General features: G+C 36.1%; 1 protein-coding gene across 1 annotated transcript in view; it reads right to left on the minus strand.

The window, feature by feature from the left end:
• The window catches only part of LOC136834392 (alpha-(1,3)-fucosyltransferase C-like), a 128,122-nt gene that overhangs the window by 44,026 nt on the left and 66,991 nt on the right, over positions 1–17,105 (minus strand). The gene's annotated exons all lie outside the window — the stretch shown is intronic.

Raw genomic sequence — 17,105 nt, forward strand, 5'->3', positions numbered from 1 at the left:
TTCTTGCCACTTCTACTTATCGCCATGTTTTCCAACATTCCAAGTCTTCTTACCATATATACTACACTAACAGTTAATCTCAGCAGCTTCAGCCTGTTTCCTTTCATTCTTATTCAAAATCCATATTTCACTTTCATAAAGGAGAGTTGGATCAACAATAACTCCATACAATCCTACCTCGTCTTCCACAGACATTCAAAGTCTCTTTCAGTGTTTTGCCAATGCCCTGATACTTTCACCATCTCACATTTTCTTTACTTCTTCTTGCATCCTGCCATAATCTATCATATTTACGATCAAATACCTAAACTAATAAACTTCTTCTATTCTTTAAACTTTCACATCAACCCTTCCAGTCAGGTAGTCTGGGCAATTTACGTTGGATCCGGACACACCTGTTTCTCAGAGACTGCAGCTGTGGTGTGGCATAGTTCATTGTGCTCTTCTCAACTTGTTATAAAACTTACCCCTCCTAAACAGAATATTACAACTTTTACTTTTACTTTGGCAGGTAGAATGTTTCTTACGCTCTCTCTCTCTCTCTCTCTCTCTCTCTCTCTCTCTCTCTCTCATTCGTAGTTAGCGCAACCTACTTATTACTGATTATCTGTATGTCTTTAACTGTACAGTAGATAATTTTAAATTGATCTAATTTTACCTGTACTGTCTACAAACTGTAAAGGCGCTGTTTTAAAACATAGAGACATAGAGCATTTCAGAACAAACAGAAAGAGACAGAATAAAGAAGTTTTTATAAACGAGGTTGAGAAGACTTCTAAAAATAGATTGGTGGAATGGGGAGAGAGAGAAATAGTACACTAATCTTCACACACTCTTATATTTTTACGTCAATCATTTATTTCTTTTTTTAAGGGTAATGTATTAAGCTAACTTTTAAATGAAATTACAGTAACTTTAATTTCATTTAACAGTTAGTTCAATACAGAATTTCCTTCTTTTGATATCTAACATAAGAATAACTTCTCTCTCTCTCTCTCTCTCTCATGTTATTCCCTCTGTCTCCGTAGTAATTCGTAAATAATTTAACTTGATATTTCAAGTAAGGAGAATATCTCTCTCTCTCTCGTGTGTCATTCTCTCTGTCTCCGTAATAATTGATAAATAATTTCACTCTTTTAAGTAAGGATAACCCTGATCTCTCTCTCTCTCTCTCTCTCTCTCTCTCTCTTTCATAGTTAGCGCTCACACAATGTTACAAATTATTATTTCTCTGTGTATCTTTACCTGTATAGTAGACAGTTTAAATTGATCTAATTTTACCTGTACTGTCTACGAAATGTAAATGCGCTAGTTTGGCAAATACATTCTAAAACACAGAGAATAATAACTAAGAGATGTATTGGTCCAAATAAAAATCACTGTTTGTTCATGAAAAAGCATTTCAGAACAAAAAGGAAGAGACGCAGAATAAAGAAGTTATTACAAAGAGATTGAGAAGACTTCTAAAAATAGATCGGTTGGAAGGGGAGAGAGACAGATATTCTCTTCCAACTCTCTATTTTTATGTCAACCATTTACAGTATTTCTTTTTTTAAGGGTAATGTATTAAGCTAACTTTTAAATGAAATTACAGTAACTTTAATTTCGCTTAAAAGTTAGCTTAATAATTTGGGAGCATGGTTAGGGTCATATTTAGTGTTTAAACTTTAGAAATAAGCATTTACTAGCGTTTTTAGAGACTGCCAAACTGCGAAAAATTCGCCTATGAGAGGGGTTCTGGAAACTAAGTTCGAGGTAATGACTTGGTGTGTAATGTGATATATATGTATGTGTGTGTAATGTATATATGTATATATATATATATATATATATATATATATATATATATATATATATATATATATATTATATATATATATATATATATATAATATATATATATATATATATATATATATAAATTACTGATAGGTTAATAAAATTACTTGTCCATTCCATTACCTTAGTCCAAAAATACGCAATAAAATTGTTTTGAAAAGGCCGGTGATCTGTTTATCTGTTGTTCTAACTTCTGATATTTTGACAATAACTTTCACTGAATGCTGTAAAAGAACTACGGTTTACTGAATGCAGATAAAAGAAGGTTTTCCAGGACACAGTAATCTACATCTCGCCGGATGATTTGTTGACAGGTTAATATGGCGACTTCATCCAAGTTCTGTGAAGATGTAGATTAAGGGATTACTGGAAAAGGATATTAAGAAAAAGTACAAGTAACTTAGTTTTTATTGTGCAGTCTTTATTGTACATACATATAGGCATTTATTTTGTGCATAAATAAAATCACATATCACCGAGTTTTAAAGTAATTATACATACTTGTATGTTAGGCAATGCGGTGGAAATAAAACCATTTTTATATATATACAGAAATCTATAATTCTTACTGGGGCAAAATGCTCCCTATATTGACATTACGTTCATCCCACCACTGAGGACGGATCTATATTTTTGGGGTCAGTGACGTCAACATAAGGAAGACCACTGATGAATCTTGATATCTCTGGCATCTGATCGTTCACACAATTAGAGTCGGTGATGAAACACTTGTCTATATCTTCACGGACTTTTCGAGAATGATCCCCGTAAAGTCGCGCGCACAAGTCACACCACGGTTTGCAAACATACCCCATGTTGCTGATAACCGGTGATAAGGTTTCCAACTGAAAAGAATAAAAAAAAATAATAATATAATACTAGTGATAAATAATATTCTTTCCAGGATTTTTTCAGGTATCTTGACAAAATACTAAACTTTCTTGGATACGAAACTGTATTGTGAATTTGTAGCTTCCTATCTGTAAAAGATGACCAGTTCTATTCGACTCTGATGGTTAGGTTTGACAGAAATCTCCTCGAGTTTCTGGAACATCAGCAAAATCTTGACATTACCTTTTGTATGCATTCTGAATGATAAACACTGGTCCGTTACACGTCGTGTTTACACACAATTTCTCTCGGTTAGTAGCAAGTCCTTATACAACAAAGACCTACTGAGTTCACAGTCCCGTCTCTCATCACACAGTTCAGGCATCTTCTTTCTCTTTTGGGTAGCCTGCGCACATCGTATTGCACCTCTTGAATTAACTTTCAGCTTACACTTCATCTTTCCTTGGAGATCACATCTTACTTTGCTACAAATCAGCATCACTATTTTACTTGTACTTTGAAAGCACGCATAAACAAGATAAAACTGATAGATATATTTATCTGAAACTAATTATTGAGTGAACTAAACGTAGCATGACTACAACTGACGTTTCTTTCTTTGCGTTTTTATAAATTGGAGCAGAACTGAACATTCCTTGGGAAGATAACCTTACCCTATTAAAATCTAATGTTCCACTGCCAAGTCTTGGAGAGGCATCTGTCATCATCAAGCACAAACTGATTAATTAACTAATTATGAGTCTGAATGATCAATCACTTCCAAAATTGCTCTAGCTTGTTAATTCAGTCACCTGGAAATTTTTACTAAAATGATAGAATTATTTTGGATTCTTCAGGGGTCCTACAGACATATATTTTCAGCATTCTTCAAGAACACATTTATTTTTCAAGGTCTCTCCCTCTCTATTATATAGATGTAAATGTATTGTATATACAGTATATATATATATATATATATATATATATATATATATATATATATATATATATATATATATATATATATATATGATTTTCCTGGTTCTCTGGATTTGTAGAACACTTTAACAGGTCAGCAACGGAATTTCACTCTCTTGGCCTTGAAAATCTGACTTTACGGTCCAGGGAATCATAAAAGAAGAGAAAAAAGGGATGTTTCATATGAGCTTAGGGCTCCACTTCATGAGGGAATGTTACGTAAACACTGGGGTTAACTAAAGTAACTGTATTTACAATAAAAGGATAAAAAAAATGGAAAAGTAAATAGTATTGAGGCTTGCAAAGCCTGGAGGTCTTCCCACTGGAGACTTGAATGGTCGCAAGGTACAGCCCAAGAAGAGTCCACAGCAAATGGGTCCGTCTGCAAGAGAGATTTAAGGATTACACGCCAGTAAGGGAAAATATGAAACATACAGATGGATCAAGACTGCACTGAGGAGTGCCAAGGTCTCGGGGAATGAATTAACACAACACTGGAACACAAAACACTCGAAATAGCACTGGGTGAAATGGCACAATGGATACAGAGATATACTGGCACTCAATAAACACTTCTAAGGGCAAAATGTCGTGACTGAAAAGCCTTCACTTGTACTTTACTGTGGGGTGGGTCTCTGGCGAAGAATGACGAAGGGCGATCGCACTCGTGGAACTATGCACTAGTTCACATGGAATGTCCATTCAAGTGGTGACGAAGGAACTGGATCCGAGTCAGGAGGGTCAGGTGGTGACGGGGGGTGGGGGCCTTTCAGCGTCTCATAGTGATCTCCCGTGCGCGTCTGGCTAACTGCAAAGATCTTCCTGTCCTGGCTCCTTTTCAGGCATCTACCAAGGGTAGGGACCCCGATGTCGGGCCCGTATGGTGACCGTGCCCAAGATGTGTCATCTTCCAGGTGTCTTGACCATCTGCTTGCATCTCCCCAGGTGTCCTGTGGAAAGACAACTCAGCGTGATCACTCTGCCTCATAGAATGGTTGTTTTAGGCAGCCTATTTCATTTAAGGTACTTTAGGGAGTGGCACTCAACCTCTTATCCTTGCCCCTTTTGACAGTGCTATCCAAATGTCTGTCCCAGGTAAAGGGAAGAGACAGATCAGAATACTGATAAGTTTTATGTGTTGGTATCTGGGTCAACTTGGGTTGGCTATGCAGCGACAATCCCACTCTCAACATTCTAAAGGGTCGGCTTTTAGCGACTTCTTAATTGTATAATATATATATATATATATATATATATATATATATATATATATATATATATATATATACAATCCCACTCTCAACATTCTAAAGGGTCGGCTTTAGCGACTTCTTATACTAATTATAATATATATATATATATATATATATATATATATATATATATATATATATATATATATATATATACATAATTATATATATATATATATATATATATATATATATATATATATATCATATAATATATATATATCTACACATTACCGCAGGTGAAAAATAAGAAACTGGGTGTAAGGTCCTGACCGATTTTGACTTTATTTCCAAGCCACTCACGAAGGACTGATACATAGCATTATTAGAAGTCACAAATATATACACTACAGAGAGAGTACTGACGAAAATACACAACTGTTTGAAACTACAGATCCACCACAGACGGGTGTCAAGATAGGAGTGGCCTTCAAAACTCATTTGCCAAAAAATCACAATATACTTTCAAGGGACCATACCGATCAACGTACCGACCATAGGAGACTATAGAGCCACACCTGAGGTGTCAGGGAGGCTGGGTTGGAAATCTCATTACTACTGCTGCTGCCGTATTTTTCACCTGTGGTAATGTGTGATAAATGAATCAAGTGCTAAAGTGATTATAATCATGTATATGTATATATATTTTACATATATAAGTAATTATATATATGTATGTATGTATATATACAAGACATCATACTTCTGAGTGGGTGTCCCTTATAAGTCTTTATTTACATGTATTTTCAACAATGAAGTGGTTGCAAACTTTACCCCTATCCCATTCCTGTTATAACATAGGAAGAGTAACCAACCAGGCACTGTTAAAAACTTTCTCTCATCAAACTGCACATTCCAACGAGCCCTCGATATTAAGTCCCTTACATCTCTCTTATCACTGTCCATGCTTAAGGCATTTTCCACTTTATGAACGTATAATTAGTATGAGTTAGCCAGGGTCCTCTATGCCTCAAGATCCACTAGCAAAAATGCATTCGCCATCTTTGGACGCATGAAATAAGAAGGTAGCGTACTATCTTTCTCTGAAAGTGACCCACTCCCAACGAAAACTCACTGTACTGAGCAATTTTGCTGCACAGCCCGACAGCTCCTTTACTTTAATTATTCTGCATCCTGATTCTTAAATCACGTTTGAGGGCCTTCAGGATATCGGTTTTTTTAGGTACAACAGAGCTGCCCTCTTATTCACGATTCCAGTAAATCTTAAAAAATTCTCATGAAGAGTTTTCTTATCTGGTTTCGAGTCCAATAAACTAGTATCGACATTGACCACAATACCAATGGAAGATGTAAGTGCTATCTAGAAGCAATCAACAATGAGTGACAGTTGGGATTGTTGTACCTTCTCCAGCCTACTCTATTTCAGTCCAACTACATGCCGCAAAATTTCCCCTTCTGCCTTTTTACTGGATATTACCTACAGGGTTTTCATTTGTACAATGTTACTAAACCCTACCACCCATCCGTGATGCTCGTCAGTTGCAGAACGGATTCTACTGATTCTGAGAGCCTCAGGTTTAGCACATTCTTAATGCCTAAAGATACTAAGTTGACAAAAACCCACCATGCAACAGCAAAAATGGGCATGAGCAGCTGTTGGGGTCTATAGTCAAGAAAATTGAAAGAAATTAGTGTAAACATGACCTCAGGAAGAGATAAAAGGGCATGCCTATTTGTTTTCAAACTATAATTGAAAAAAAGACAAAAAGCATCAGTAGCACTATATGCGGTAGCTTCAGACAACAGGAAAAACATTACGTATACTGTAACAGGAGAGTGAGGTTGAACAGCTTTTCATTTGCCTAAACGAAAAGATAAAAAATAAGTACTTGGTCAGCTTGAAAACACGACACAGGGCAAAACGGAATATAAAAATATGACATCAGGGTATAAAATTTCTTCCTCAGGCCTAACCTGATCATGAATCAAAACAGTGGGGGTGTGGTGTTGGGGGGAGGCCAGGATAAATCAGACAACTGTGAGTCATTCACCAACTATGATGTATAAAAAGAACACTGACCTAAGCAGTTGAACGAAAAACATAAAAACAAAAAAGTAATCTCTGAACTGGCGTGACAAAATCTAAGGAAACGGATTTAATTTGGATCAGTCCAATACAATGGCTATTATCACTGTTACTGCGATTGTTTCCATAAAAATAAAAGCGACTGCCATGACTACAAAGAAATAGTAGGCCAAATTAAACAATTAAATGGAAGTGCGTGAGTTGTTACGACCATAATAGGTAGTCAACGCACCCACGCACACATGTAACTAAGTCGGCAATCACAGCACTGAACAATATATTCCTAGGGCGTCTTATTAGTCAATTCCCAGCCCTGTGGAGGACGTGGCATAGCCTAATAAAACCTTGGCTGTTGATCTGATTATAAGTCGATCCCTGGGATTCGCGGGGGATAGTGACCACAACCTCCCGCAAATAGCTAAAATCTGCGAATACTTGACACCCCTCTTAAAAACGCTTACAACTACCTATTTTGATCATTCAAACACCAAAAAAAAAAAAAACTCTAAAAACGCTTACACTTCCCTATTTTAGTTTTATCATGACAAATGTATTTAGTCACGCAAATAATATGAAAATACAGTAATTAGTAAATATTTCTCTATGAAAAATTCCGCGAATAGGCGAATTTTCTGTGAATAGGCGGGGGTCGACTGTATATGTTGCTGTGAGAGATTTTGGCTTCATGAAAGCGAATGTGAACAGATTTGCTTTCAAGTTCTTTCTCTCCAGATGCGGAATAGTAACGATGCTAAAAACTGCTTTGGTATTTTTTCAGACCAATACCCAAAATGAAAACACAGAGGCACCCAGGCTTTATAACCGACTTGCCGGCTAAGGATATCACGAACAATTTTTATTTCAAATCACGAGCAATCCAGTTTATTCAAAGTAGGATAAGAATGAAAAGCAAACAAAAAATAAATGAACAGAAATAAAACAGATGTAAAATATATTTTCACATAAAACCGAGTGCACGATCCTCACTGTAAAGACTAAATGTTATTACTGCGGTGGCCCCTTCTGTAATTATAGAACCGTATATAACAAGGCTCGAATTAGGAATATTCTGTTTGAAGATTACTGCATCAGTTCACACCTGATGACTCCGTGTTCAACAAGTGCGAGAAACTCTTGACAGAGTGAGAGAAAATTGTGTTGCCAAAATGCTATGTCACATACGGGTAGGGATCATTATTATTATTATTCAGAAGATGAACCCTATTCATAACAAGCCCACAGGGGCACTGACTCGAAATTCAAGCTTCCAAAGAATATGGTGTTCATAAATGTGGACAATGCACTGAATTGCGTGGAAGCTTCATATGAAATAAAACTATGTAAAATTTCACAGATGTCTGCAAGATCGTGCATCAGTACAGAGCGAGCAGATGGGAGAGCAAGTTAATAAAATGGATCAGTAATGAGCTTTGTCGTGAGCGATACCGTTAATGTAATCATACATTGTAACTGCGCTGCAATACCGATAACAATACATCTGTTGCCAATATTGGAATAGAATGGTATATAAAATTTAGGCTTAAGGCCAACCGCTGGGACCTATGAGGTCATTCAGCGCAGAAAGGGAAATTGAAAGTAAAAAGGTTTTAAAGGTGTAACATGGGGAAAACCTCGCAGTTGCACTTTGAAGCAACTGTTATGAGGTGGCAAGTAAGATGCAAGAGATAAGATGGAAGAGAGAGAATATGAACAGACGCAGAGTAAAAAGAAAGAAAGGGGTTCCAGCTATGGACCTAAGGAAGGGACGCTGCAAAGAATCTTAAGTAATGGCCACAGTGCACTGCGTAAGGTGCACTGAAGGCACTAAACCCTCTCCCCCCCAACACAGAGATTAAGTAAGTGTATTCTAACCTAAGTACTCTGCAATCCGGCAAAATCGTCCATCCTGATCATAATGACCATAATGGTTAAATACCTCATTTGATTTCCGGAGACAATCTATACACATGTTAGGGATGGTGAAGATTTTCTTTGCAATTGTCAACTTCTCGTTTTTAAAATGGCTGACGATAAATTCCCAACATGGTTGTTTCAGATAAATCTGGATTTCAATAGTAAGTTAGTTTGAGTTTCGTAATGTCTGAAGTTTGCTTGTCATGTTTGTGGATATGTAGAGATAAATATGTGAATATTTCTATGGCTAACTATCATAACAATTACTATGTATATGTGTATATATACAGTAACATATAACTATATATGTGTATATATATACAAATAAATAAAATCTTACCTGAAATATTCATTGTATGCCGTGTCCTTTTTATCTAAATAATGAAAGTACGCAACCAAACTCTTCGCATTGGGAAGTCCAAAGCATCTATATAGGAACCAGGAGGCAGCTGAACCGTGTAATTCCCACGACCATAAACCACTGGCACCACATTATACCTGAAAACATAGATTAGATTAGAATATAGAATTTAGGCCAAAGGCCAACCGCTGGGACCTATGTGGTCATTCAGCGATGTAACCGAAACTGACAGTAAAAAGGTTTGAAAGGTGTTAGGAGAGGGTAGAAAGTAAGAAGAAAGAAAGAGATTACGAACGAAGGTACAGCAAAAAGAATGAAAGGGGTTGGAGTTAGGGGCCTAAGGGATGCTGCAAAAAGGGATATCGTCAGTAATGCCGGCTTCTTCTCGCTTTGCCCACGCATTCTGTATTACATTCATTCCAAAGAATCATGTAGATCCATCCGCTTTTATTTTTCGGAGGTTCCTAATTATTCCCAGAGTTTCCAAAACGACGTTAATACCCAGTGACGACCTGTTTCAGAACGTTATTTGATTTATACTTACATTTTTATTTATTCATTTGTTAATTTATCTCTTCTTTCTGTATTTCCCTTTACCTTCTGAATTTCAAGTCAATGGCCCCTGTGGGCTTGGTCCATTTGAATGAGGTTCATCTTCTGAATAATAATAATAATAATAATAATAATAATAATAATAATAATAATAATAATAATAATAATAATAATAATAATAATGGAGGCAAGCATCAAAAGGAAGCACTAGAAGCCTTCTGTTTTCAAACCTGAATTTTCGTTATTCCATAAAATGTTTCTCGGCCTTTATAAAAAGAATACTGTACTAAGAAACTCCTGCGTGATCGTACGAGCTCTGCACAAAGATTTTTAACCAACTGTCATACTCCTCCTTATTATAGTCTCACAGCCAAGATAATCCAATTTGACAGTTGGTTAAAAATCTTTGTGTAAAGCTCTTACGATCACGCAGAGGTTTCTTAGTATTCTTGTTAAACAGAACGTCATCATTTCCTAAAGTATTATTTCTCACCACGATCGTCTAATAGAATTGACATTTTGCTTTCACCAGTTTTATCCAGTATACCAAAATGATCACGTGGCTTGCCTGCTTTCGTGGTTTGAAGCGTCGTATCAGTTCTAATCTTCTCGCACATTTGTACAGGCTACACGTTAGCTAAAAATGATTACTGGTTTCAAATAATGAAAGCAGGCGGGTAAAGTAGCCTTGATATACTGGATGAAACTGCATATAGTGGTAAAATATCTGAGCTATCAGACGATCATACCTTTTAAGCTCGGTTTGGGAGTAATACTTTAGAGAATGATGATGCTCTATTGTTCTTAAACAGAGCATCACCATTCTCTAAAGTATTACTACTAAACCAGCAATCCTTTTTAGTTAACGTGTAGCCTATACAAGTGTACGAGAACATCAGAACTTATACGACGCTTCAAACCACGAACGCAGGTAAGCCACGCTATCATTTTCGTATACTGGATAAAACTGATAAAACGAAAACGTCACATCTATTAGACGATCGTGCTGGGAAATAATGCTTTAGAGAATGATGACGTTCTGTTTAACAAGAATACTAAGAAACTCCTGCGCGATCGTAAGAGCTTTGAACAAAGATTTTCAACCTACTGTCATACTCCTTCTTATTAAGTCTCACAAACACGATAATCCGGTGTGACTGATGATAAATTCTATAGAAATAGAATAGAATATAGAATTTAGGCCAAAGGCCAAGCGCTGGGACCTATGAGGTCGTTCAAGTGCTGAAACAGAAATTGACAGTAAGAAGGTTTGAAAGGCGTAACAGTAGGAAAACCTCTCAGTCGCACTAGGAAACAATTTTTAGAGAGGGTGGAAAGTCAGATGGAAGAAAGAGAATAGGAATGGAGGTACAGTAAAAGAAATGAGAGCGGTTGCGACAGGGGCCGAAAAGACGCTCTCTTGAAACGAGTGGAAACATTACAGTCATCTTAATCATCTGAATCCGCATTGCAGTTTCATAATGGCTAGTTTCAACGCTACTTTACTCTTCATAAATGTGCTATTAGACGGCCTATAGGAATTTTTAGATGACGAGATGAAAAAGACGTACTTTTAATCTATATGTGTATATATATGTATACATATATATATGTGTGTATATGGATATATATATATATATATATATATATATATATATATATATGGATATATATATATATATATATATATATATATGCATACACACACAACACGTCACCACATGTGTAACTCTGACAGAATGACATATTCAAGGATACACATAAAAAGTTGAAAACAGTTACATTTACAATCTTACTCTACGTGATATTTAATCATTTTTAAGACTATACTTTAAGATTTTACTTATGAGTTTTTTAATTATCTTTTTCATGTGTAGCCCGGTAAAAGTAATTCTGTTAAAATTATGAAACTGGCAGTAATATATATATATATATATATATATATATATATATATATATATATATATATATATATATATATATATATATACTATATATATTATATATATATATATTATATATATATATAGATAGATAGATAGATAGAAAGATGGATAGATAGTGTGTATGTGTGGGTTGACGTGAGGAGCAATCACCTGTTACACGCTATTTTATTCATGATGGACGAACTCCGAATAACAATAGTACAGAGTTTGTATGATTTTGTAAATACTCTCCAGTTAACCCACGTAAGAGGACAGAGCTGAACTGTATTGCATGGAATACAAATGAATGAAACTATTCTATTCATATTCGTACACGCAGCCAAGTATTTATTAAGTACTTAAAATACATTTTCTATATCAGCGTCGCAACAACAGAAAGAAATACTTAACAAAACACACACACAAACAACACACACACACACACACACACACATATATATATATATATATATATATATATATATATATATATATATATATATTATATATATATATAATTCTTCATGAACGTCTTCAGCGATACTGAATGGAATGGAGTATAAAAGGTGTAACGGGAGGAAAACCTCGCAGCTGCACTGTCAAACAATTGTTAGCAGAGGATGGAAAGTAAGATAGAAGAAAGAGAATATGAATGCGGTATATTAAACGCAATGAAAGGGGCCGCAACTTGGGGCCGAAAGGACGCTGCAAAAAGCCTTGCGTAATGCCTACGGCGCATTGCGTGAGGTGCACTGGCGGCACTACCCTCCTACGGGGTTCGTGATGCAGACTCATAGTAGTAATGAGTCGTCCAATAAATAAGGTCTATGAAACGGTGACTCACCGGAGAATGCTGAACACTTTCTCGGTTGCATAATCCTGGCAGAGAGAATTTTCGAACGACAAGTAGAATTTGTAGTTCCGTTCTAGCATTTCGTAGCAATTCGTCTCGCCTTCAACCCGACGACATTTGAAGGGACCGCAGAACCCACACACGTCGATCTTAATCTATCTCTGAAGAGTTTTCACTAACCTGGAAAAATCCAAAAGGTGCTTAATTTTTTGGCATGACTGAACGCAAAGAATGGAAGTAGAATATAGAATTTAGGCAAGGGCCAAGCGCTGGGACCTATAAAGTTATTCAGTGCTGAAACGGAAACTGACAGTAAAAAAGTCTGAAAGGTGTAACATGAGGAAAATCTCGTAGTTGCACTATGAAACAATTGTTAAGAGAGGGTGGAAAGTAAGATGGAAGAAAGATAATATGAACGGAGGTACAGTATAAGGAATGAAAAGGGTTGCAGCTATGGGCCGAAGGGACACTGCAAAGAAACTTACGTAATGCCTACAGTGTACCGCATACGGTGCACTGACGGCACTACCCCTCTACGGCATGCAAATACAAATAAAATCTGTGGAACCTGACTTAAACCTCACTGTATTTTTAATTTACTTAAAAGTACAGCGACTGATTTGAACGTTTTGTTAGCTTAACTTTATGCTTTTGAAAAGGATTGAAAATATTTAAAATATTTGAAAGTATATATCATCGTGTCATCTGAAAGGGTTTCGTCAGTAAGTTTGCCTACCAAAGGTGATGAAACTATTTCTTATAGTTTGAAAGTTATGGACAAAGTTAGTTACAAAAGAAAGTTATGGACAAAGCTGGTTACAAAAAAAAGTTATGGACAAAGCTGGTTAAAAAAAAGTTATGAACAAAGCTGGTTAACAAGAGTTATGGACAAACCTGGTTAAAAATAAAAGTTATGGACAAAGCTGGCTAGAAATAAAAGTTATGGACAAAGCTGGTTAAAAAAAAAGCTATGGACAAACCTGGTTAAAAATAAGTTATGTACAAAGATAGTTACGAAAATAACAGTAATTAGTTATGGACAAGGCTGGTTAAAAAAAATTATGGGCAAAGCTGGTTAAAAAAGTTATGGATAAAGCTGGTTACCAAAAAAAAGTTATGGACAAAGCTGGTTACCAAAAAAAAAGTTATGGACAAAGCTGGTTACCAGTGTCCCCAGTGTAACAAATTCGTTTGGAAGGTACAATCCTATCACATTCTGTTACTTCTTTCAAATGAGCACCATATTCTTTGGAAGGTTGATTTTCAAGCTAGTAGCCCCCTGTGGGCTTGTCCCATAAGAACAGGTTCATCTTCTGAATAATAATAATAATAATAATAATAATAATAATAATAATAATAATAATAATAATAATAACCAACCAAAGCTTCCAACAGCTTAAGGTTGGAAATATACCAGGGATATGAACTCACTGTTACAATCAGCAATGTTGAATTTTCAGATAAAATATCGAGAAACCACATAGCCTCATCAGTGGGTATAACCCTTAGTCCCTGACCTGAATACGTATAGGAGTTGACAAATGAGACAATAGGCAGCCAGCTGATGAAGGAGAAAGAGAAAATTCAGCTCATGAAGGAGTTGACAAGGATGGTTCACTTGACAAACAATTCAGTAAGGTAGGGCAATCGGCAATCTATCAAAGAATGATGAAGGAGACAAGGCAGCTGACATACAGTAAAGGTAGTGAAAGAGTCAGCAGATGAAGGATAAAACACGAAAATCAGGCGATAAAGGAGACAACACAGAGGAGTCGGCTGATGAAGAAGAACGTGGAAGATTCTGCTGACGAATGAGACGATGTGAAGAGTCAGCTGATGATGGTAAATATTATATGGTAGAAAGATACTTATGGAATTGCACAACACCTCTCATGAAATAATTATATCATGCACACGCTAGCAAACAGGAAAAATCTGCTCTCTGTGTAACAGACAGATTTGGCTGTGAATGAGTTAAGACGAGAACGTCATGCTGAAAGACCAGGAAAAATGCAGTGAGCTACAAAGTTTAATCACAGATAATAATAATAATAATAATAATAATAATAATAATAATAATAATAATAATAATAATAATAATAATAATAAGGAATCTAAGAGAGAGAGAGAATTCATGGTATTTATCCTCTAGATGTAATTAGTATTTCATATTCATAAAGATACAACTAGAAATATAACACACTTTCACAATCCCAATACTCTCTCAAAGTTTCCTCATTCTTTAAAAGTTGTGATAAATTATTTGGCCAAATCAATCTCAGCTCTGTCGAAAGAGAAATAGAGGGAGAAAGACAAAACAAGAGAAAAATCAATTAATGTGAATCTATTAAGCACGACTCATTTTATATTTTGCACATTCTCACAAAAAAGGGTTATCACCAAAGAAGAAAAAGTATACCTTAGTTTAACCAGACCACTGAGCTGATTAACAGCTCTCCTAGGGCTGGCCCGAAGGATTAGATTTATTTTACGTAGCTAAGAACCAACTGGTTACCTAGTAACGGGACCTACAGCTTACTGTGGGATCCGAACCACATTATGACGAGAAATGTCACCAAAGAAATACAAACATTCATTCACTACACATTCATCCTTTAACTACTGAATCAAGGATGGACCATTGGATAAAGCTTCTACACTCATATACCTACTTAGAAGACACATCGGCCCTGCTGCACAAACTGAGCAAATCACTTCAATCAAGCTTAATGCCTCCTCCATAGTCACTCCTGTCCTCTTCCAACCCATTTACATAAACTCTACTCTTTCCATTGTTTAGCCTATTCTGGGATCTTCCTCATTTCTCATCCTACAGCCACCTGTTATGTTTACTCAAAAACACTTATTCACGTCAATTACTTCCATCCTTCCACCATCCATACTAACATTCATTAATTCATCCTCATGGCTTCCATTTACCATTGTTACCTTACTCTTCCAAAGATTTGCATCTAAACTTACTCCTTCAGGGTCACCTGAGGATCAGTCTGAGCGTCCTGCTCGCAGCGCACATGCTCAGTCTCAGGACTGCGCAGGTTTTGCAGTTTCTCTTCACTACTGACATAATCCTTTTATACCAGCCAGTCACTTTCACTTCACATCAACCATAAGATATTCTACAACGACTTTACTTTCATTAAGAAAATTATTTCTACTCGATTAATCCCCTTCTAAACCATATATTCCCATTCCTCCAATTTCCATGCCTAGTACGTCTACCATAAACTACCTATAGATCAAAGAACGCCACACCTTTGCCCTTGCTCCCTCAACCTTTCACACAGCTGTTACATAATGAACACTTGACAAACACGTGTACTGACTTATCTATGCCCATTATGTTCTAACATTAAATAACACTATAGTATAATACTATAGCATTACTACAGCATACAGAAAAATATATACTTTAACATACTGTTAAATGGGATGGCTCCGAATCGTTGATGAGCTTCATGTACAGATAACTTCCATAACATTTGCCATTCCATACTAAGGACCCTCCTTCCCAGTAACTCTTTCTGTCCACTTATCTAGCAACATTGTATTGCTTTTATTTTTGTGCTGTTTAATTTGCCAAGAATTGAAGTGAAGTGTAACGTAAATCGTAAAAATTCGAGTTATCAGAATCCAGTTCAGTCTAGGCACCTTCCGTGTAATTCCTCAATTCCTTAATTAAAATGTTATTCTCAGTTGAGTAACCATAGGTATTTCGATTACAGGTTAGGAACAGTCAGCTGAGGATCTGTGCATCATCTTGTGTGTGTGTGAAGCGGGCTCCCATTGTGTCTCTTCAAGCAATTCCAAGCCATTTGCTTCTTTCATCTTGTATTACGAAACCCTGTTTGCCTGTCCCAAATTATGCTACCATTCTTCGGATATGTGTTTTCTTTTGTAAATATAATTAATTATGTTAAACCCCAGAGTTTACCTAATCACTCCCCTTTTGAAGCAGGCCTTCAGCCATCTTTTGATGTATGTTTTTACATTACCTCAAGGCCAGAGTTCAGATTTTGTTATCCAAACTAAGTTGCATATACCCCTAGCGTACCTCATTGCTTAAACTAGATCCCCCAGCTAGAAACTTATCAGTGGCGACCATATTGCACAGATCATCTTGCAAATTGCCCTTGCATCCCTGCAATCACAATTATAATCTGAATAGCTTTGCTAGACACTGGTTGCAAGATTAGAAATGAACCTTTTTATTAGCATAAATTCCCTCATAAACGCACAAGTGATCCAGTTCCACAGTAAGTACAGTGTTGTTACCTTTATTTTATGTTAGTTATGACCAAACTCGTGACTGAAATAGAGTTAGGAATTGTTAGGCTATTAGGCCATGCATGCAACCCAGTTATAGGGAAGAGAGAGTTATTAACCTTTACACAAGCTTTTGATGGCTACTGCATGATGGCTTGCATGACATTCACGTTAGGCTAACTAGGAAAAGTTAAAAGTGAATTACAAAGTGTTGTAACAGGAAATAGTGTGGGTATTTCCTTCCCATGTGATTTAAACAATTTCTCCG

The sequence above is a fragment of the Macrobrachium rosenbergii genome, chromosome 53, assembly GCF_040412425.1.
Source record: "Macrobrachium rosenbergii isolate ZJJX-2024 chromosome 53, ASM4041242v1, whole genome shotgun sequence".
NCBI lineage: Eukaryota > Metazoa > Arthropoda > Malacostraca > Decapoda > Palaemonidae > Macrobrachium > Macrobrachium rosenbergii.